The following is a 23,062-nucleotide window of genomic DNA, read 5'->3' as shown; positions in this document are numbered from 1 at the left end:
TAGTTGGCACATATAAAATTCAGGCTTCACAGGTGATAGAAGTAGGGTTGGCAATTATCTTTTCTGCATAAGATGTTTGTAGGCAGTAGCGTAGCTTTCATGAGATGACCAAGAGTGCATACATTATCTAGCTTGGCACTGAACCAGACAGTGGGATGGAAAACCAGGGTATTGACACTGGGCAGAGCCTTGGCAACCTCAGGTGGCATATGTTTACAAGCATTATCTGCAGTAATAACAGTTTTGGCAGTGTTCAAACTCCTTTATACAGCTTAGGGTGGCAAAAGCACTCAGGCACTATGACAGAATAAACGGTGCTTATGTTTGACCTGAAGAGCATACAAAGTTTTATCCTTACTCTTCATTGTAATACAGCAGGTATGTTCATCATATGCATTACCCCTTTGATAAGCGTGCTGCTAATATATCCGAAGAGGATATCCTTGACTTGTGGAGTAGTCTGATTTCCCTTCGTCCATGTAATATTCACTTGTTTTGTGTCTCTATCTCCTTTAGTCCCCCTTCCCTGGTGACGATGAGGAGGAGGTGTTTGATAGCATTGTGAATGATGAAGTCCGATACCCACGGTTCCTGTCCACGGAGGCAATAGGGATTATGAGAAGGGTGAGTAGCCATAAGCACTTTTTACTTTTAATTGTTGCTGACTAAGCTACAGAAACATTTTCTGGCACTGATTTAAGAATTACAGGATAAAAGCAGTGTTAAGAAAATATGTCTTATGTTTCAGCTCCTGAGAAGGAATCCAGAGCGACGTTTGGGCTCCAGTGAACGTGACACAGAAGATGTAAAAAGCAATAATTTTTCCGGGTGAGTCTGCTAGGAGTGTCTATAGTCTTCCATTTACCAAGAGTCCTGGTGCTGAATTTGGCACTGTTGGAGAAAGATGAAGCATGAAACCAATAATTGAAAGTTAACATTACTTTTAAAACTTACAGTATAATGAATGTTTATTTTAGTTTACACCAGCAAACGATGTCAAGGAGAGATATAGGCCGTTAATGTTTTACTGAAAGAGGTTATAGGAGCTCCGGCTTTATGTTATTTTAAGCCTTAGGATGACTATATTTATCAGATAGAGGCTTCTAGCTGCAGATTACTTACTTTGGAATTATCCTCAGATGTAGTTGTTCAGTTCCTCATGTTGTCTGTACCGGAAGTGCGTACGTCAGTTCTTTTCATCCAGTAGAGACTTATTGCTGCAAATTCCTTACCTTTGAATTTCCTCAGGCATCATATTGGATCTGGAAGATTTTCTTGAGCAGTACTCCTATACAGAAATAGGAGGTGTTGATCGGTTCCTTGTGGCATCGTCCGTGTTGGAAGTGACATTTGTGTCACCTATATAGGCACCACCTTGGTTCGCTTATGTCAGTCCTTTTCTTTCCGCACCAGTCATCGCAGATCCCGAGACAGCTACCCTCTGTCACATTTTTATAGGCTTTTTTCAATGTTTGTCGACCCCTTTTTTGAGGTTTTGTTCCTCCTGATGTGTTGGGTTTTAAACCATGTGGCACCGGTCACTGAGGAATGTTGGGTATGGACCCACACCTCGTGTGTCCATGGTGTCTGGGGCACGACCACATCATGCTCTGCCTTGCGGTCAGTGGCACTGAAGGCTTTGAGGAGTGGTCCCGAAAGCCGAGTGATGCCAGCAGTCTGGGCACGTCTCCAGATACCAGCATGCTTTCCCCCCCTACTATGACTACAGAGGAGGGAGCTACATATGCTATAATGGTGAAGAGGGTGGCTGAGTTCCTGGACCTCCAGTTGCCCTCAGTGGCAGTCAAGATTAACATTTGACGGAAGTGCTACAGCCGGGTGCTCCCTCTTCTGAACCCCTGCTCCCTTTCAATGAAGCACTAACAGATGTCCTACTGGGGAGTTAGTCCAAGCCCAGCACGGGCTCCTGTGAACAGGACAATGATCCGCCACCATCACCCCGCTCCAGGGAACCCAATTTTCTTCAGCCAACACCCCACCCCAGAAAGCTTAGTGGTCCATGCTTCCACTTCCCATGGCGCATTACATGCCACACTCCAGGACATCCAAGAGGTGGATAGCTTCACAAAGAAAATGTTTTCTTCCCTCAACCTTGCATTGCGGTCAGTAAACACTGCATGCTTGTTGGGATGCTATTCCCACACCTTGTGAGACACGGGTGCGAATATCCTGCCACGGGACCAAGAAGAGGCCCGGCCCATTCACTCCCAAGGGGTCAAGGATGGGAAGACACAGCCAAGCTCACTATTTGCTGTTGTTTAGACACAACCAACTCGCTGGGCAGAGCAGTTCCATTGACGGTGGCACTCAGGCGCCATACCTGGCTGAGAACATCTGGCTTTTCAGGGGATGTCCAGGCCACCCACATGGACATGCCCTTTGATTGCAAACTTCTCTTCAGAGACAAGGCAGACTCTGTGCTGGAGCACATTGAGGGCTTGTGGGCTACTGCCAAGTCCTTGGGCCTTTCAGCTGCCCGAGGTCAACCCCAGTCTGCCTTTCACCCCTTTCGTGGCTACAGAAATGATGTTCAGATGCGCCAGCCCTATCCTAGCCACCGCTCCGTGTACGCTTCCCAGCCTATGCATGGGTGAGGGCATAGTTATTCCCAACCCTGTGGGTCGGTTAGCTAGCTACAAACACCACCACCCTCCCCTCCCCTCCATCCCCCAGCAGCTGCAGCCTCTAAGCCCTTTCAGTCTAGCCCATCAAGATCATGGGCATCCAGTTGGTGACAGACTCTACCAGCATCTCCACCACAGGCAGTCCATAACATCGGACAAGTGGATCTTACAGATCATTCGGAGGGGCTACTCCCTCCCCTTCGAATCTACTCTCCGCCATACCTCCATCTTACGACCGGCTGATGGAGGGTCATCTGACCTTGCTCTGCAAAGAAGTCAAGACTCTCCTGGCCAAGGGAGCCATAGGGAGGGTTCCAGGGCCAGAAGTATGCTTGCTACTCCTGCTACTTTCTGTCCCCAAAAAGGACATGGGCCTTTGCCCTTTCCTAGACTTCCTAACCCTCAACTTCTTCCTTAGAAAGGATAAGTTCAAGATGCTCACATTGACTCGGGTCTTGTCTGCGCTTGATCCCGAAGACAATAATCCAGATATTTCAGCCTCTATCCTGAATTTCAGTGAGACTGACTCTAAGGCAGCTGGACCGCATGTCATTCTGCATTCTGCTAGTGACACATGCCAGATGGCATATGCGGGCTCTGCAGTGGGTGCTGAAGTTTCAGTGGACGCAGCATCAGGGGAATCTCTCTGACAGAGTCCAGATCCCGGAGGGAACTACAAAGGACCTGCAGTGGTGGCTATCGAACCGCGATTGGGTCAGAGGCAGACCCCTATCTTTGCCCCAAACAGACCTCACAGTAGTGACAGTTGTCACTCCTGGGATAGGGCGACCACCTGGGAAATGTGGAGATCAGAATCCAGACTCCACATAAACATGTTGAAGCTTCATGCGAGCAGACTGGCATTGAAAGCCTTTCAAGCCTCCATCAAGGAAAGACAAATGTAAGTGTTCACATACAACCCTACCGCTATGTGGTACTGCAACAAACCGGGCAGGTTGGGGTCGTGGACCCTTTGTCAAGAGGCCGTACATCTCTGAGCATGGATGGAATGTCAAGGCATTTCACAGGTGGTTCAACACCTAGTGGGGTCTCTGAACTCCAGAGCCAACAAACTTGGCTGAAAATGCTTAAGGGATCATGAATGGCATCTCCATCCATAGGTGGTGTGAGGTCTCTTTCAGCAGTGAAGAGACCCAAGGTTAGATCTGTTTGCCAAAGCTGAGAATGCACGATGTCAGCAGTTTTGCATGCTGAAGTGTCCTGGGGGCTCTTGCTCAGAGATGCTTTTTTGTCTCGAATGGAGCTCAGGCCACCTGTTCACTTTTCCGCCCATACCAGTCCTGACCCAGAGTTCTCAGGAAGATAAACAACTGAGCCCAAGTCATCCTTGTGGCTCCAGACTGGGCTCGGAGAGTCTGGTATCCAAGCTGTTGAGCATGCCCATTGGTCCTACAATCAGGCTGGCCCTTTGGGAGGATCTTTTGTTGCAGGAGAGGGTCCTCCACCTGAACCTGACAACGCTGCGCCTTCATGGAGGGAGATCGAACAGCAACATTTGACAGCTTTCTACCTTCCATCCAAAATCTGCAATGTTATCTTGACATCCCTCCACCAAGACGGTATACGCCGGCCGGTGGAGCAAATTTCTGGCATGATGTACAGCCAAACAGGTTTGACCATTTATCTGCACCCTTTTCCCAGTTTTTTTTTATTTACCCTTACCCTAGCCCATTAGGGCTCCTCATTGAGGTCATTATAAGGTTATTTATCTACCATCTCCATTTTCCTGAGGCTGCCAGATCAGCCTTCCCTCTTCAAGTCTCCTACTGTAAATAGCTTCCTTAAAGGGTTTCAATACTTATTTCCTCTAGCTCCCTTCGTTATGCCTCAAGGGGACCTTAACTTTATTCTTACTTTTGTCATGTGTACTCCCTTTGAGACACTTTAGACCTGCCATCTTAGGCTTCTTACCATCAAGGCTGCCTTTCTGATAGCAATTACATCTTCCTAGAGGGTAAGTGTACTGCAGGCGCTGTCATCACAGCCTCCATACGTCTCATTCTTCCCAGACAAACTGGCTCTTGAGACTCGAGCATCTATTATGCCGAAGGTAGTCACCCCATTCCACATAGGCCAATCCATCACTTTGCCTACTTTTTGCACTCTGCCTCATCCCGCTAAGGAAGAGGAGACAAGCCACAGTCTGGACCCAGAAAGAGTGGTTTTTCGTTCTTCCTTGACCACACAGAACCATTATGAGTATATGATTAACTCTACGTGGGATGTTAAAGCAAAAAAAAGAAAGGCCGTGCAGAAACAAACCATCTCTCAATGGATCATTATCTGCTACATATTGGCCAAGAAGCAACCCCCACAGGGTTTGCGTGCTCATTCCACCAGAGCCAAGGCTGCAACCACTGCGTTATAACGTGGAGCTCCAGTCCTGGACATCTGCCAGGCAGCTATGTGGGCCTCACTGTATGTGTTCACTAAACAGTACTGCCTGGACAGGACATGTCTTTGCCTGTTTGGTCCTGCAGGACTTTCTAGTCTGAATCAAATTTGCTAATTCATCTCCAGAGAGGTATTGCTTGGGTATCTGTCCTAAGGTAAGGAATCTGCGGCTAGAAGTCTGTCAGATGAACAAGCTACTTACCTTCGGTATCACCTTAACTGATAGACTCTAGCCGCGGATTCCTTACTGACCCACTCATCCTCCCCGCTCTGCGAACAGATTTTTAGATACAGGGCTGTTTCCTTTTTCAGGGCCCTAGTTTCATACACCAGTGGTCAGTGTTCTTAGCTCCGAGCTCCTGCATGGAAAGTCACAAAAACAAACTGCCGCCAGCGTGCTGGGGTGGCACCCATATAGGCATGTCACTTCTGGTGTGGACTCCGACACCCTGGGGTACTGCTCACAAAACAATTTACAGATCCAGCCTGACACCTAGGGATAATTCTATGGTAAAGAATCTGCAGCTAGATAGTGTCTCTACCAGACAAGGCGTTACCAAAGGCAAGTAACTTGTTTGTTTCCTCTTTAAAACATCAGAAGATGTTCAAATGAATAAAACAAATTAACAGTGGTTTGCACTCAGCTTCGTACTATTTGTGATGCATGTTCAGTAGTTGAAAGAGATGATTGACATTCAACTTTAAGATACTCTAGCACTGCAGCGAGACCCAGCTCACGTTGAAGTTCGAACTCCAGGCCTCAGGTTGCATTGAAACGTTTAGGAGTGGCTCACAACCAACCGTGATTGGTGGAACAGAAAAAATTTCATCCGGAATGGTGATAAGTGCAAGATTATCAGAGGTGATTCTTTCTGCCTAGAGTAAAGCTCTCTGCCATAATACTGTAGTATGGCTTCTGCTCCTATTCTCAAAGCTAAAAAAGTTTAGTTTTATCAAAAGCTGATCTTTGGAACCCAGTTTAGGTTGATCAAGATCTGAACTTTGAAGCCCAGGTTCAGAAAATCAGGTCCACTTACTTCATGCTGCCAAAAGTTTAAAAAAAGATTATTCCATCAGTCATTCTGGAAAGGTAAGCCTCGTTGGGGCTGTGATTGTGCTTTGTTTTGATTATAGCAATGCCATACATCATACTCCTAAAGGCCTTAATAGATAAGCTGCACAGATTGACTTCACTCCGAATATGACACTAAAAAAGTATGATATTAGACCTAGATTTTCTACGAAGGAACTCACAGACCTGCATTTATTAAAGAAAAACTCTGCCTTCTTCCACAAAGTAAAAACTGGAATTATGCTAATTACAGTTACGTCTGTCCCATGGGCTTCCTCTGTAACTAGAGACCCTCTGATCCTTCCCATAGGATTCAGGCAGCAGGTTACCCATCGTCCCCTGGAGCTAGAAACATTTAATTTATGTGGCCATCTCCTGTAAATCCAAAGAAGCTGTCTCTTAAGACTTCCTTCAAAAAGTCAGTCTCTCTGAGTGTTCAAGGGGTCACTGTCAAAAAGCCTAAGCTAGCATGTTACTACCTTGTCCACTGTCAAACCGTTTTTCTCAGTGTTGCTTGCTGCCTTGTCAGCTGTTTTTTCCCATCAAAAGTCACTATCTGAATGAATGACCGTCTCATCAGCACTGACCTCTGGTTCTCCTTTGACCTGCTTCTAGACATCAACTGCTGCTCTCTGCTGTCCAATCGTGAGCTCTTGCATCGTTGATGACAGGTGCTTCAAATCCAGTCTTGTCGGTTCTAACGCCATCAATGGTATCCTTGTCAGCTGGGCTCCTGTAGATTTCTAGACAGTTGATTGTTGCACTGACATCAGCTCCTGGAGACTTTCATGTGCCTCTGGCTCAACCACAGTTTTTTTCCTCACTGATAGTGGCCTTGTCAGTAACCTTAGTCTAGGTTATAAATCTACCTTGCCTATTTCCTCTACTTTGTCTTGCGTCAGTTTGCTCAGTTTACTCAATGTTTTAACCTTCAGAATACCTCTTTGGCCCCCATCCAGCTTCAGTACCCTTGTTCTGGGCAGGAAAGTGAAGATGAGAGCCAGGAACAGGATTACAGGAAACCAGGTATGGCAATCGTCCATGCCTTCTTTAGTGAAGATGGCAACACTCAGGAAAATGGTGATCCAAGGGACACTGGTCTTGGAGATTTAAGTATGTACACATCGAATTAAAAGAGGAAGAGCTGTGTCCGGGGTATTTCGGATGTAGAGAGGATCATTAAGCACCATCTCTTATGCTTCACTGAAGGGATTACATGCAGTATGATAGCCTGCCAATATCAAAGCTTCCAGTTATCACACTAGACCCCCCGCCACCTAAGCATATTGTGTCACATCATCTGGCTGGTCAGTGTAGTTCCAGAGACTGTGCTCCCAGTACAGGACAACTCTAGGAGAAATAATGACACTTTAGTACAACACAATATGTAGAACCCAACATTATCCATTGATCCGCCCTTCAGTTCCATCACCTGACTGTATTTCCTCCTGTCCCTTCCAAGCACTATATAGATCTGTTCTTCTACTCTCATGCAACAATCTATGCTGTTCTCTTACCGGTGCGGAAGAAACCAATTTCTGTATAATATCACACTCGATCAACAGAGTCACATTACACAAGAGGAGTGTGTATTTATTCAATGTTTGGTCCCCCTTGAGACCCAGCATCACCACCCTTGTGTTTAATTCCAAGGGTTCCTCCAGCACTAAGGATATTTTGCTTTTAATTGCCTCCCAAAACAGGCGGATTTGTGGACACCCATATTGTGTGTATGAGTGTACCTGTTTGCATGCACCTCCTGAGGCATCAATCTGAAGTTATCCTGCCCATGACAGAAAAATCTAGATCTGGTGTAATACGCTCAGTGCAAGATTTTGAGCTGGATCAGCCTAAAGCCTGCCATGATTGTCAGTTCACTTGTATAATGGCAGCCTACTCCCCAGTCCCTGTCTCCCAATTTACTGAAATCTCCTTCCCATTTCTCCCTCAGCACTGTCAGAGAGGGGGTGCTATTGGCCAATAGAGTCCTATTTTTAGGTAACTGAGATGGCGTGGCCATGGAGTGGGGCACCCAGGACCCCATACTCCGACTCTCGTCTGATATTACTTCCTCTGGGCCTATACAGCCCCAGAGTAGGTGTCTGGCCTGTTGATATCGTAGATATTGGCCCCCAGCCAGGTCACATTGAGTCTGGAGTTCTTCAAAAGTCATAATTCCTTGAGACATCCAAACGTCTCCCAGTTTCGAGATGTCAATCACATGCAACTTCTTGTGACCTTCTACCCACTGCAAGGAGGCCATCCTGGTTGCCTCCCACTGTGATGTCTCTAGCATCAACACTCACTGCCACCCAGTCCATTTTGTAGCTGTCCTCCAAAAATGTACCACTATTGTAGTGGAGCTGGGTAACTCTTTTGGCCTCTTTAACAGCATTGCCATTGGCTACACCCCTGTGAGTCCAGGGTTCTCCTATCCACCCTTAGAATGTTTTTTCTCTAGTCCGCAACAAGCAGTTCATTAGGTACCACCAATTGCGTTGCCCAGTAGTACAAGCAGAGATTTTGTAACACAATATCCCCCTCTGCAGATGGCTTGGTGAGTATCTCCAGAGCTATGCATGGCATACCCCCGATTCAAAGCAGCATCAGATTTCAGAGGACACTGACTTCAAAACACCTCGGGTATCGCTGACAAAGAGTTCTGTGAGGCATGCAAAGTTTTGGTAAGTAGATCATTTTATAGAGGGCTACCCTGTCCATCTATGACTGGGGCAGACGTCACCACTGGCTCACATCGCTGATGACTTTCTCCAGGAGACTGCCCAGATAGTGTTCATTAAAGCAGTCCACTCTCATGTGATGTAGATGCTGAGGTATCTTAAAACCTGTGCCTTCCTTCGGAATGTGGCACTGACAGTGCGCCTTAGACTGCCAACCTGCAATTGGGTGTAGGCAAGATTTGGACCAATTGATGCAGAGCCCGGAGTATCACCTGAAAACTGTGAAAAATCTCCAGTATTCTATCAGTGGAGCTCAATGGCTCTGCCAGATATACCAGGACATTGTGCGCATAAAGCAAGACCATGTCTTCCCAGCCGTAGTCCCACTGAAGGCCCCTAGTCAGAGCATTTCTGCTAATGCAGTTAGCCACTGGTTCCATTGCTATCGCAAACAGGAAGAGGGGCAGCAAGCAGTCCTGTTTTATACCCCTCCCAGTCCAACAGTGCACCATTCACCCTAACTCGGGCTGTAGGGTGCAGGCACAGCAGTTTCCCCTGTGCTGGGAAGAAGGACCAAAGCCCATCCTCTCCAGAACCATCTGCAGGTATGACCACGCTACTGAGTCGAAGACATTTTCAGCAACTAATACCAAAAGCACAACGAGTTCCGATGGTCATCCCTCCCTGGCTAAGTATCTGAACATCCATTGGATTTCTTCACTTAATTGCAGAATATGATCAAGACATATACCAAAGGTTTTATCTTCCAGTGCCACCTTTTTCATTACAGGTACCACTGCTGCAGCATCATAGCCTCCGGTACTACCGCATGTTATGACTTCAGCTCTTTAGCTACAGACAGCCTGTGTCACCTCCGCCACCATTTCGAATACTGTGAGGCTGATAAAAGAAAATCAGGTCCACTTACTTCATGCTGCCAAAAGTTTTAAAGAGACCAAGATGCTCATGATCCACCTGAGCACTACTGAAGTCCATCTTTTGGCAAGGATGCTGAATTGGATGTCGTCCTTCTGGAAGGTGCTAGTCCAGTTTCCTGGATAACGTTTGTTGTTTTCAGTCTGTTTTTAAGATCTTTGCAGAAATTTAGCTTGTCCTTCTCGTTTACTTAGAAATCATACTTTCTCTTTTTTTTTTTTTAAGCATTGTCTTAGAGAGACATGAGAGCAGATCCTCTTCCAGGAGGAAGAAGTGATGCAAATTAGAAACTTAGCGTCCCCTTCAGTTAATATCTCCAGGTTGGAGAAAAATTATGACGAGCTGAACACTTCACCTTCCTGTCTTTCAAACATCGTTAAAGCAGTCTGTTATTTTAGCTGAAGACTGATTGTCAAGGGATTTTTAATCTCCATGCACTGCTACACCAGATAAGAGAGTTGCTCACAGAGTCTTTTGGCAAACGTGTTCATCTATAGATTGCCACCTCTCTAAGAATGATAAGACCATGGTCTTATTGATCGAAGCCATTTGCTTTACCTGTAAACCTTGGAATACCCTCTTGCCAAAGTGAGGAACCTGAAAATTCTCTTTGACACCTACCTCACCTTTGTTACGTAAGCTTCCCTCCTCCCATCACCATCCTTCTCCCACCCCCCTCCCCCTCTTCCAACAGGCCCCCAGAACATCTGCCTCATTATTGAAACTCCTGTTCCCAGTTGAGGGTGTCCAAACCTCTCCTCCCACGTTGAGGTACTCATCCTTCTTGAGTTTTGCTTTCACATCAAGAGGGTCCACATCTAAACCTTTAGTATCTTTTGCTACAAAGGTTCATATTCTGACATCTATAGTGAAATTGACTTCTTAGGTGAGGATACTTAATTTGGCCTCTTTTCTATAGCCAGAGCCCTTGGCTGTGAAATGGCCCCTGTGCCCAGCACCAGCAGATGACTCCCAGCCTTCACCGGCTCCAGTGGACTCAACCATGCCAGCAGCTCCAGTGTTGCATCTTTGCAATCGCCCCAACCTTCTTTTGCACAGAAAAAGGGTGATATCTCCAGGAAGGATAGGAGTCAAAAAAGCAGAAGATGTGACAAAACTCAAATCAAAAATAAGAATCCCCATTCTGTTTAAAAGTAGGGTGAAACATGCGCAGTTTCACTCTGTGGTATTCCATGGACCTACAGAAAAACTCTGAAATTCTGTGGAGTTCGACCCACCCTTTGTATTCCAAACTCTGCCAGAGAGCTTGGACTTCGAAAGATGCACATCGCATAGATCCAGGGCTCGAGCGTCACTTCAAGTGCTCTCCAAGGGCTGTCAAGGGCTGCTCTGCACTGTATCATCACTTTAAAACCGTAGGCACTCTGAGTGGCGGCGGAGAAGAGTAGAGAGGGAGCGAAGGGAAAATAAAGAGCAGAAATGGGAGTGATAGAGAAGGAGGAAAGGGTGGAGAGAGGTTAAAAAAGAGCTAGGAGTTTGGGCAAAAACAGAGGAGATGGATAGAGCGGAGGGAAGGGGAGAGTTGATGGAATGAAAAAGGTGCAAAGAGGCTGGAAATAAAGCAGGGTAGAGGAGCAACTGGCATTGAACAGGAGAAAGACTGGTTAAGAAGCAAAGAAAGATTTAGAAAGAGTGAGGTTCGAGAAGGGTAACTAGGAAGTTGAGAGGGGGAAGAGAACGAATGATGGATGAAGAGACAGCGGACAAGAGAAAATAATGACAGAGAAGGGAATTAAGATGACGGATATAGGTGGGACAGGCAGAACTGTGGATGTAAAGAAAGATGAAGTGACAAAGGGAAATATGGATGGCTGATGAGGGGACAGGGGAACATGTCTGTGTTTTGCAGCTCCGCCTCTCAGTTTAACACCCCAGACCTGCGTATTGAGAAGAATTTATAGTCATGTCAGTGATTCTTAATGAAAGCATAATTCATTGAAAGTTGCCGCACATGCAGAATCGTAACAACTGCTAAAAGTAAAATGAGAAACCCCCAAAATAAAATTGGAAGGGTGAGTAAACATGCTTGTTATATGAGCAAATCGTGTTGCTCATATAACAAGCATGTGTGTGGTTATGTTTTTTCTTGAAGCATCATAGTAAGCAAGTAAGGGCATTCTGTAGAGCATGCTCATCATCTCATCTCTCCTCCCCCTTAAACTATACAGATGAACTGTGCCCCACCAATAATTTGGGGAATCTTGCTCCTACACACCCTGGACTCTCTTGGACCATACTCCCTACACCTTACACTACTTTAAACCATAAAATGGTAGTAATTCCTCAGTCGCATTCCTGCACCGTAAAGCTCCAGCAGCCTTTACCCTGTGTTGCTTGCTGTGCATTCTCAGAGGCAGGAAGGTCTTTACCAACACCCTCTCTCTCTGGCTCTTTATAAGCCCTACCCACACCCCTCTAGCTCTTTACCTCTTTTTGACCCCGAGGGGATGTCTTCTCCAACCGCTGACTCAGCTTCTAGCTCCCAGGAAACAATATACCCGAAAGCATCTTCTCTTCTGACCTCCCCCAGCCCTGCACATGTGACAGGGGGATGCATTTGCATCACAACAAGTCTACTCTCAGGGAAACTGCTTTTCATGTAAAGTGCGTCACAAATGAACACAGACGTGAACATCAACAGGTCTAACCCATTAAAGAGACTATGCCAGTGCTGGGTACCATGCTGGTTAACAAGGCAGCTTTAGATTGTAGGGGTAGGCGCCGGTAAACTCTTTCACACAACGGTTGGTGACGTTTTTGTCAAACTCCACAGAGTGGCAAAACTCCACGAACTCCACCAGCAGATCAAAGTTTACTGCCCACCCCTACTTAACAGGCAGGAGGACACAGGGAAGGCAAACTTTCAGGATCGTGTACAGATTACTTCCTCCAGATTCAAAACAAGACACTGTGCTTTGAGAACACGTTTCGCCCCCTACTTCTTAAAATTTAGTACAGCTGCATGTGTGCCTATTTGGACGCCCCTTCTCATAAAGCACGTCCGAGGAATGATGTGGTAACATTTAATAAAGTAATTAATAGAAGAGCTAAGAGGTGTATGCGACCTCAGTTTCTTTTAAAAAATAAAATAAAATACTTCAGTGTAAACCACCAGCAAGATGTGAGTACTGATTAGAACCTACTAGGCACACCTGCCCTCCTCCATCCAGCAGAAATTTGCTTGAAGTGGTATATATTTCTAGAGTGTAACAGTTTCTTTTTTAAGGAAAGTCCTCATTGGGACACTGTTTCTCAGTAGCCGAAAAGTTCTACAAATCTCTGGGGTCTATTTGTCAGACCCCCCCAGAAAAAGAAAGCCTCTGTCCTCTTAGGCCCAACAGAAGATCGTGAATATGCCATATTGTGCAGTATCTCATTCTAGTGCCCACGCTGAGGAAATCTAATGTATGTAGTCTGAGGTGGAGATTTTGAAACTGTTGCTCTGAATAAACCTATTTCTCATAGTCCAGATCAAGTGTTATCATACATGTCAGCTGTGGTCTGTTAGTCCTTGAAACATCCTAAAAGAGAGCATGAAATATTTGATCTGGCTAAGCGCTTGCAAGGACTAGGCAGATTTGATAGCCCGAGATATGTGATATCTTTTAATCAGTCACTTTTCCTGCCTCTGACTTATATCTCTTTCTTTTCCTCTCTCACTCATTGTCCCAGACTAAAACCAACAAAAAATCTTGTCATTCTGGTAATCATCCTGAATCAATCCGGCACGAAGACTGAAGCATAGACTGTGATGTCTTTGCCTTTGTTCCTAGAGAAAAGTAAATAATTCCCAAAGTCCTATTCAGAAGTTATGATAGAGGAGCACTTCTGTATCCATTACTGGATGAGGCAGTGAGCAAACAATTCCCTAGTGGTTGAGGTTCCAACAACGTTCTGCAGCTGCAAGCAAGGCTTCCACTTCCAGGTAGTGGCTCCTCTTTTCTGCCACTATCATTAAGCACTGCTGTGTTGGAAATGGAGGGCATTTCAAACTCCTCCTATGGCAGAGACTAAAACAAAGAAAGTTCGGTATTTGATATTGCCACGATGAATATAAAATCATATTATTTTCTTGTCTACAAAACATGTCCCCCAGAGTGTCAAGACCTTTCCTCCTGGACAGGCTAGAACAGGAAGTTCAATCCCTCTGTCAGAATAATGTGATAGAACGGCCACTAAAACGCCAAATTAGCGCAGCCTTTATTCCAGCTACCTTTAAGTGGAAAAGAAAAGACAAAGGGGTTATTACAACTTTGGAGGAGGTGTTAATCCGTCCCAAATGTGACGGATATACCACCAGCCGTATTACGAGTTCCATAGGATATAATGGACTCGTAATACGGCTGGTGGTATATCCGTCACTTTACCGTCACTTTTGGGACGGATTAACACCTCCTCCAAAGTTGTAATAACCCCCAAAGTCTAGAATACCGAGCAGTATTAGATCAGACCTGTGCCATCAGTTGGGTGAAGAGAGAAAAGTTTAGCATGTTGGCTCTCCACCAAATCTTCTCACATCTTCATCAGAGTAAATGGGTGGCAACCTTAGTTCTTAGATGTCTTTTTCCTTATGGAAACTTCTGACAACCAATTCCTCACTTTTGCATAATCCTCGGTTGTCAGACTGGATTCAGAAACGTTTTCATAGTAGTGTTTCTGTGCGCTGCTTGGTAGCATCGAGTGACTTCACTGGCTTGACAATGCCCCAGATGTGACAGGACTGAGCTGCATATAAGTGCTACCCCTGTGCACTGACATGAGTTCCTTTTTTCCTGCACATTCTGTCGTGAGTTAAAGCTCTGCTCCCGTTTTTGTTCGTTTTCCAATGATTTCACAATGTGCTTGGGGAACAATGTCCCCACCAGGTTTCAAGCAACTGTTGGGACCATGGCGGTCACATACCCACATGAGGTGTCTCTTTGGTTTCTGATAGAGACTTCTAACCGCAGATTCCTCATCTTCAGATATTCCCCATGCATCACACTGGATCTGGAAAATCTTGACCACTACCTTTGTGCACCAGTAGGTGGCATCCATTGGCAGCTCGTTAACATCGTCTGAATTAGAAGTGACGTCATGGTGCCAACCGTGGCTTGCTGACATAAGTTCCTTTCTGCACCAACAGCATGGATCCAGAGAGCTACCTCAGTCATTTTTGACAAACTTTTTTGACTCTTTGTAGATCTTTTTTGAGTAATTGCTCCTGGTGTGCTCGGGACATGTTCCCCTCTAAACCTACTGGGTTTAAACCTAATGGGAAATTTCACAGCCAGATGTCTGTGTCTGATTCCCACTTGGTCTGTCTCTGGTGCCCACAACCCCAAGGCCTGTGCTGAGTGGAAGTCTGTGCACCCCAAGACAATCTGCGAACAGAAGTCTCTGCTCTGTTCCCTGTGATGAGGCCAATCCTGTGGATGATTTTCTTCTCGCTCCAGATCTCCTGCTCCAAGTCAGGTAAGTAGAAGAAGCACAAGAAAAATAAGTCAATGTGCTCTTTGGCTTCCCCTTGAAGTAGCGTGCTTTGAGACCTTGCTCCCACACTCCACCTGCGGAACTATCATCTCGACCTGCACAATTTCCCACGAGTCAAAGCAACACCTGCACAATTTCCCAGGAGTTGAAGCAACACCTGCACAGTCAAAGAGTATTATGGCACCATCACGCGATCTTCGGGCCACTGACTCCCTATGGAGCGCCTTTGAGCCCCACAGAGCTGCGAAGTGCCCGGGCTGGAATACTGCCAGCAGGTTCCCCTCGGTCTGGTTCCTGGGTGGGCCCTCTGGATCCACCCAGGAACCAGACAGATGCTCCACATCAGTCCTCTGGAGCTGAGGGCTGTGTGCTTGGCGGGAGGGCCCAGGCATCTTCCTAGTTGTACAACACCTGTTGCGATCCCTGAACATGAGGGCAGACAAATTCAGCCCTTGATACCTTGCAGATCACAGATGACAATTACATCTTGAGATCTGGAGGTGGTGCAACGTCTCTTCCAAGAAAGGGAAGAACCTTGGATCAATCTGTTTGCCATCGCCGGGAATACCCAGCCATCACTTCTCGTACTGGAGTTTCCCAACTGTGTCTCAACCAAAGATGTGTTTCATATCTAGTGGAACTCAGGACTCCTGTATGCCTTCCTGCCAATATCACTCCTCCCCAGAATTCTCTAGAAGACCAGGGCCGACTGGGTCCAAATCATCCTAGTGGCTCCAGATTGGGCACAAAGAGTATGGTTTTCTGATCTAAGCATGAGCATCATTCCTGCGGTCAGGGTGCTCCTTTGGACGGCTCTTCTGTCCCAGTAACAGGGCAAGGTCTAACACCCGAACCAGCACACTCTTCAACTTCATGCCTGGAGATTGAGTGGCGACAGTGGAGGTTTTTTGATCTCACTCCTGAGGTCTGTTATGTTATCTTGGCAGCCAGGCGTCCCCTCTACTGTACACCCCTGCCACTGGGATTGCTTAGTGGCTTGGTGTTTCTCACCTGAAGCGGACCCCCATTCTGCACCTCTGTCAGAAGTATTACTGTTTGTTGTATCTTTAGCTGGGCAATGCCTTGTCCTTGGCAATGTTGTGGGTTAGCTCTCTGCAGTTTCAGCTTTCCTTTGGTTGCCATATCAAACATGTCTGTTCAGGTCACCAGCTGTGACTCACTTTTTGAAAGGTTTGCAACATTTGTTTTGCCCTACCCCTTTCATAATGCCCCAACAGTACCTCAGTCTGGTCCTCACATACCTAATATGTTCTTCTTTTGAGCCCCTTTACAGCTGCTTTCTGAGGCTCTTGATTTTCAAGGCATTTTTTCTAATAGACACCACATCAGCCCAGAGGGTCGCTGACCTTCATCCTCTATACGCCACCTTTTTTCCAGGCAAACTGGACCTTCGGATATTTTTCTCTTTCCTTCCAAAGGTGGTCATAACTTTTCACGTTGGCCAGGACATCAGTTTGCCTACCTTTTTCGCTCCACCTCATCCTTCCAAAGAGTTAGAGACACTCCATCGCCTGGACCCAAAAAAATGAAAAACTCTCTCTACACAGATCGCACCAAAGACCACCGGGTGGATGATCAACTCTTCATCTTTACTGGAGCAAAGAAGGGCAAGGCTGTGCAAAAATGGTCAAGCTCTTGAATTGTGGCTGGTGGGTAATTTCACCAGGGCCATAGCTGCCACTACTACGGCACACCAAGTCCTGTCCTGGACATCTGCCAAGCTCCCACATGGGTGTCACTCCAAACGTTCATGAAGCATTACTGCTTGGACAGTCAGGTCTGTCAAGATGGATGTTTCGCCTGTTCGGACCTCCAGGACATTTTGGTTTAAGCCAGTTCTCAGCCCCACCTCCAGTGAGATATTGCCTGGGTATCTGTTCCAAGGTGATGAATCTTCATTTATAAGTCTCTGTCAAAAGAACAAGTTACTTACCTTCGGAAACAATTTTTCGGGTAGAGGTTCTAACAGCAGATGCCTCACCCAACCACCAATCCTCTGTGTTCTGCCATGTAGGATGTTCACTCTAAAGATCCCATTAGACACTGATAACTGGTCAAAACATTGGTTTTTATGTAGCTCCATATTTTTGGTGTGGAAATAGTCAGAAAAGAAACTGATGTCAGCACCCTGGCATGGCACATATAAGGGCACCACAAACGTCACTTCAGATGTCAGTGACATGGGCCGATCAACACCACCTTCAGGCACACATAGGTACTTCTCAAGGTTTTCCAGATCTAGTTTGAGCCCTGAGAAACATTCTAAGGTGAAGAACCTGTGGTTTAATAGAGTCTTTGCCAGATAAAGATTTATCAAAGGTAAGTAACTTGTTTGTCTGGGCTCTAGACACAAATCTAAGCACGATATGTGCCCCCTTATGCACCCGAAGACGATCTGAGACCAGAAGGCAAAGTTGTATGTTGCCAAACACAAGAAGTCTCTGCCTTCATGTAGGCCCTGCTAACGCTACAAATTATGGGATTGGACTTCATCCCAGTCTTAGGGCTGCTCCTTCAACTGTTCAACTTCAGGTTTAAAGTCTTCCAGTAAGTCATAGTCCAACTGCAAGTATAAAAAAATTAAGTGGGTGTAACCCCATCCCACAACTTTGACTTGAAAGAAGAAGGAGCAATAGCATCACACTGTCAGTTGCACCACTTCAAGGTTTCCGGCCACGTAACCAATTTCTTATTTGTTCCCATCACTATCTGAATTGCAGATCCTGCAGTATATCAAGGCCTACAGGGAAGCCATGCTGCAAATTTTCAATTTGGTTCGGCTCCCTCTGGAGCGCTCTTGGGCCCAAGGGAACTGTAGGGACCTCCAGTCATGCTGCCACCTGCGAGTCCATTTCTGGGACCAGTGGTCCCAGTGAGACTTGTTAACAGACTTGTACTCTGAGAAACATGCCGGTCCCTCCCACCCCAACACCAGTAATAACGCCATCCTTTTTAGAAGATGATCTACTATTGAATCCAGTGTTAAAGTGACTTTGGCTCAAGCTCAACTGATGTTGCACTACAAAATCAGAAAAGCGCAATCTGGCCAACACCTTCTAAATCCCTGAGAACTCTGCTCAGAATTTGCACTGGTGGCTGTTCGGACACAATTGGTCCACCCAGTACTTGGAAGACTTTCTTTCCGTTCCCTACTCCGAGCTGATGGTGGTAATGGATGTGTCCCTGCTGGGTTTGGAAGTTTATGAGGGGAAGGCAGAGATCATGGAACTTTGTTTCCCAGGAGTGGACCAGCTCCACATCAATCTGCTTATTGGAGTAGCAGCCCTTTCTCGTGCTCTGAAGGCCTACTTACTGTCCAGGTGGAGGTTGGTGCTGGTTCTCAATGACAACACCACTGCAATGTGGCATTGTAACTGGCAAACCATAGTGGGGTTCTAGGTCCTGTATCTGGCGGCCCTGCACCTCTTGAGGTGGTTGGAGCACTTGAGCATTTTGATGATCATAAACCACCTAGCAGGGAACCTTAATACCAGAGCGAACAAACTGAGCAGGCAGCATCTGACCGATCAAGAGTGTTGTCTACATCCTGAAGTGGTTCAGGCTGACTTCCAGCAATGGGAGAAGAAAACTGGCTAGGTCTATCCACTACTGTCGAACATGCAGTGTTGAACTTCTGCCCCTACCTCTCCTGCCCATAGTTCTGAAAAAAATCAGGAACTGCCAGGCTCAAGTCATCGAAATGGCTCTGAATTGGGCCAGAATGTGGTACACAGAACTTCTGTGCATGAGCATCCGTGATCCGATTAAACTGCCACTATGCATGGATCTCCTCTATCCAGTGTATGCAATCTACACCTACAGGAGGGGAGATGGAGCAGTGGCAATTGACTGCATTCAATTTCCTTCTTGAGGAGGTGAATGTCATCCTTGCCTCCAGGCACCCTTGCGACGAAATCCACTCGTGCTGGGACAAATTTGTTGCTTATTGTGGTATCCGCAAGATTGTCCTTTTACAAGCTTAGCTGGCAGATATTCTTTTGTTCATTTTGTCTTTGGCCCAGCACCACCTTTCAGCAGGCACTATGAAAAGTTATTTTTGACCCTTTTGTCTTTTCTGCGTTTGCCAGATCAACAGTTGTGTTGTGATGAGGTTTATTAAGGTTTGACACGTTCCCTCACAAACTATTTGTGATACCACCCTGGGACCATAACCTGGTCTTAGCATTTCTCATGTGTATGCCCCATGAGCTAATATGAAACTGCACATTGAGTCACCTTATGTTAAAGACCGTTTTTCTCATTGTAATTACATTGGCTCATTACTGGAGTAAAATGTAGGCATTCTGAGTGCAACTGCCCCACATCATCTTTTTCCTAGCCTTATTTGTGCTGAAGACTTAGGTGGCCTTCCTATAAAAAACCATGACTCCCTTCGACGTTGGGCAGTCCATCACTGCCATCGTTTTTTGCTCCCCTCACCCCTCAAAAGAGGAGGAGAGGCTCCATCGGCTCGAACCCATAAGAATTCTATGCCCTTCCATTGGTTGTACCAGGAACCATAGTCCGCTATTTGTTCATTTTTCTGGAATGAGAAAGGAAACATTGTGCAGAAGAGGACAGTGTTGAGTTGGATAGTCCTCTGCTTTAGGATCTGCTACACAGTGGCAAGAAGCAGCCCTCGGAAAGGTCTGAGAGCTCATTCCACCAGGGTTAAAGCTGCTACCACAACGTTGGCATGCAGAGTGTCTGTCCTTGATATCTGTCAGGCTGTGACTTGGTCCTCAGTGTATATCTTTCACAAAGCACCACTGCCATGATCAACAGGTGTGATGGAAAGGCTATTTTGGCATCGCTGTTCTGCAAGATTATTCAGTTCATTGCCGACGCCACACACACTCCACCTGGTGAGGTACTGCTTTGTAATCTATTGTAAGGTGAGAAATCAGAAGCACAAGTTACTTACCTTAACTAACGCTCTTTCTGGTGGAGATTCCTTACTGCTTTCCCACCTCCCCATTCTGTGGAGTGGCCTCTTTTTAACATCTGAAAAGGTCCCAAATTAGTATTCAGTCACTGTTACCAACAATTCTTTATGCTCTGCGTCTGTGGACATAGAAAAAGGGTAAGAGGGAAGAAATTTATGTAATCGCACAAGCGTTTTTTCTGAGGTTCTGCTCTGTCACTTCAGGGGCAATGTAAAGTCAGTCTATAACTGCACACCACTTAGTGCAACCAGGAGCACTGTTGTAAGTACATTTCTGGCTGCAGTCTGGCACCTGGGAAGCATTCTAATGTGGAGAATATGGTCTGGGAGCTGAATGGAACGCCATGCCCCTGGAAGCCGCATTAACATCTGTCACAATCCAAAGAGACATTTCCACCCAAGATATTTTTATGGCAGAATAGTGGCCGCAAAACAGGTGGCTTTTGGTTAGGAATTTCTGCAGAACTTGTTTGCTTGAAGCATGGTCAGTCATACACTGTCTTCCCTCGAAGTAATAAAGGCTGTGAAATCACATTTTGAAGTAAGTTGGGAAAGAAAGAAGGCAGGATACAGAGAAAGGAAAAATACCTACATGGTCATTCCACTACTGTTCGTCATTTGTCTTCCTCCTTAAATACATGCACATGGCCATTTCCACGTCTAGCATATGCAATGGTCCTACCTGCTGTATTTGTTAAAAAGGGCATGTAGGGACTAAATGTGGATATAGGTGATGCTAGAATGGAGTGTGGCTCATGTCTGGATAGATCTTTATACACAGAGAACAGAACTTTTAAAGGTGAGAGCATTCATTTCATAGCAACTCTTTCCAGTCCTGACTGCCAGCACAGTCAGTTCCATAGCAATTGCGAAGGAAGAACAGGGATTAAGAGTGAGGTACAGTGAAGGTATTTTTCCCTCTTTATGTGGCATAATATTTGTTCAGCACCGAGAACGAATACACTCCACACTAACAGTATTTTAATTCGTGATGTCCATATGTTCTCACTTCCTCTCCCAGTTTTAGATCTTTTTCAGTTGTCCAGTAGCTTCTTATTTTTCATTCTGAGGAAACATTCTCAGTTTTAGAAGGGCCTATTCGGACTGTTTGAATGGCTGTATCGTGGCACTTGTTTGACCTACTCTTTTTTTAAAACATCTAAACATTTTAAATCCTAAGTACTTCCAGGGTGATAAAAAACTGAGAATGTATTATTAAAGAATTCTAAAGTTGTACCTTGTAACATTTCTTTATTTTTGTTCCCACAGAACATGGACTGGGAAGCTCTCCTTAGTAAGTGCCTGAACCCTCCGTTTGTCCCAGTGATTAAGTGGCGTGCAGACGTTAGTAACTTTGACGAGGAGTTCACAGCAGAACCTCCAAAGCTGACCCCCCCCCCCCACGGGAGCCCCGGATTCTCACCAAAAAGGAGCAGGACATGTTCAAAGAGTTTGATTATGTCTCCGATTCTTGTTAGCTTCTAAAATTAACTTTGATGGTAATCAGTGTCCAGCTCTGCATGAGGGCAAGAGGCTGATATGCGGAGAAAAGACATGCCTCTGAGTGCGCCTGAATCCATGCGACAGCAGCCATGCACAGTGGACATGGCAATTCTCCACAGTGGCTTTGCATCTCCATAATCTGGTTTTTATGCTCCTCACCTCAGGACTGGTGTTGCTAAGCCAGCTCCCCTCTTTGGGATTATGTTCCGCATTGCTGGATCAGTACTAGCTGTTGAATAGGGACATGCATCCACGTGGATGACAGGCGGGTAGAAAGAGCTGATTAGCTGGGGTTTTAGATCGGCATGTCCTATTCCAAATGTGTATCTATATTGTGGAACATGGGGCCATGTCCACTCACGTCTTTCATGATAAGAGGAACCATTCCAGCAAGTATGTGTTTTTAGCTGATACTTGCAGAGAGAAAGTATTTTAAGTAGAGGTGAGTTCAGAGTTGGTTCTTCGAGTGATTCATGTTAGAAGAGCAGCCTGTGGTGGATGAGTGAAGGTTGGTCTTTTTGTGGAGGTAATGGAAGGTAACATGACAGAGTAATATTGGCTGGGGTCTGGGTGAGAAAAGCAGAGGTCTATGAGGGGGGGATCTGGGGATGGCACGTCTGGAGAAGAGGTCATTTTAGAAGAGAGAGATGAAATCAAAGTGTCCATCAGTGGTTAGAAAATTGGGAACAGATATGAACCACTTTTTTGAAGAAAGATCACTTCTCTCGTAGGGGATTTCCATGTATAGTCATAAGCACTGGATAGTTCTGCACGCCTGCCTAACTATTCAGTGCTTATGACTATCATGGAAATACCCCTACGAGAGAACTGGAGTTACAGGTAAGAAACTATTCCTTGCTGAACAGAGACAGATGTCTCTCCTGTTCTCTGAGGAAGGCCTTGAAAAGTCCAGATTTCTATTTTGGGTGCTCCTGTTTTTAGAGTTCTGTTCCCAGAGGTTGATGGATTGATAGAGGTGAATGCCATCCTTTGATGGGAAGAGAGGTTTTTAAAGACTAACTTAGGACTCTTACTTCTTGATATCAAATTAGAGATCATGGTTTTGTCTTTTATTTAGGTCGCTTGTACACCCCTCTACTTCAGGGTAAAGACAATCCACGTTTGTGCCACCTATGAATGGACAGCCTATCTGATTTCGTACAATATCATGACAAAAATCATAATTGTTATTCCCAAATGCTTTACCTAAATGCTGGCTGAAAGATACTGGACTTCCTCAGGATCCGAAAGCACGGTTCGGATTTGGTGGAGAAGCCTGAGATCAGCTAAAATGAAACGTCATAAGAAGAATGAAGTAAATTTCTTTGGAACATTTCCAAGAGCTCAGTGT

General features: G+C 45.8%; 1 pseudogene; it reads left to right on the top strand.

Moving 5' to 3' along the window:
• LOC138293885 (serine/threonine-protein kinase N2-like) overlaps positions 1–22,029 on the top strand; it is a 245,836-nt pseudogene extending 223,807 nt beyond the window's left edge.
• Positions 22,030–23,062: the final 1,033 nt, after the last annotated feature.

The sequence above is a fragment of the Pleurodeles waltl genome, chromosome 4_2 (assembly GCF_031143425.1).
Source record: "Pleurodeles waltl isolate 20211129_DDA chromosome 4_2, aPleWal1.hap1.20221129, whole genome shotgun sequence".
In the NCBI taxonomy this organism is placed as follows: Eukaryota; Metazoa; Chordata; class Amphibia; order Caudata; family Salamandridae; genus Pleurodeles; species Pleurodeles waltl.
Note: the sequence above shows the minus strand (reverse complement) of the source record. Positions and strands in the feature narration are given on the sequence as shown.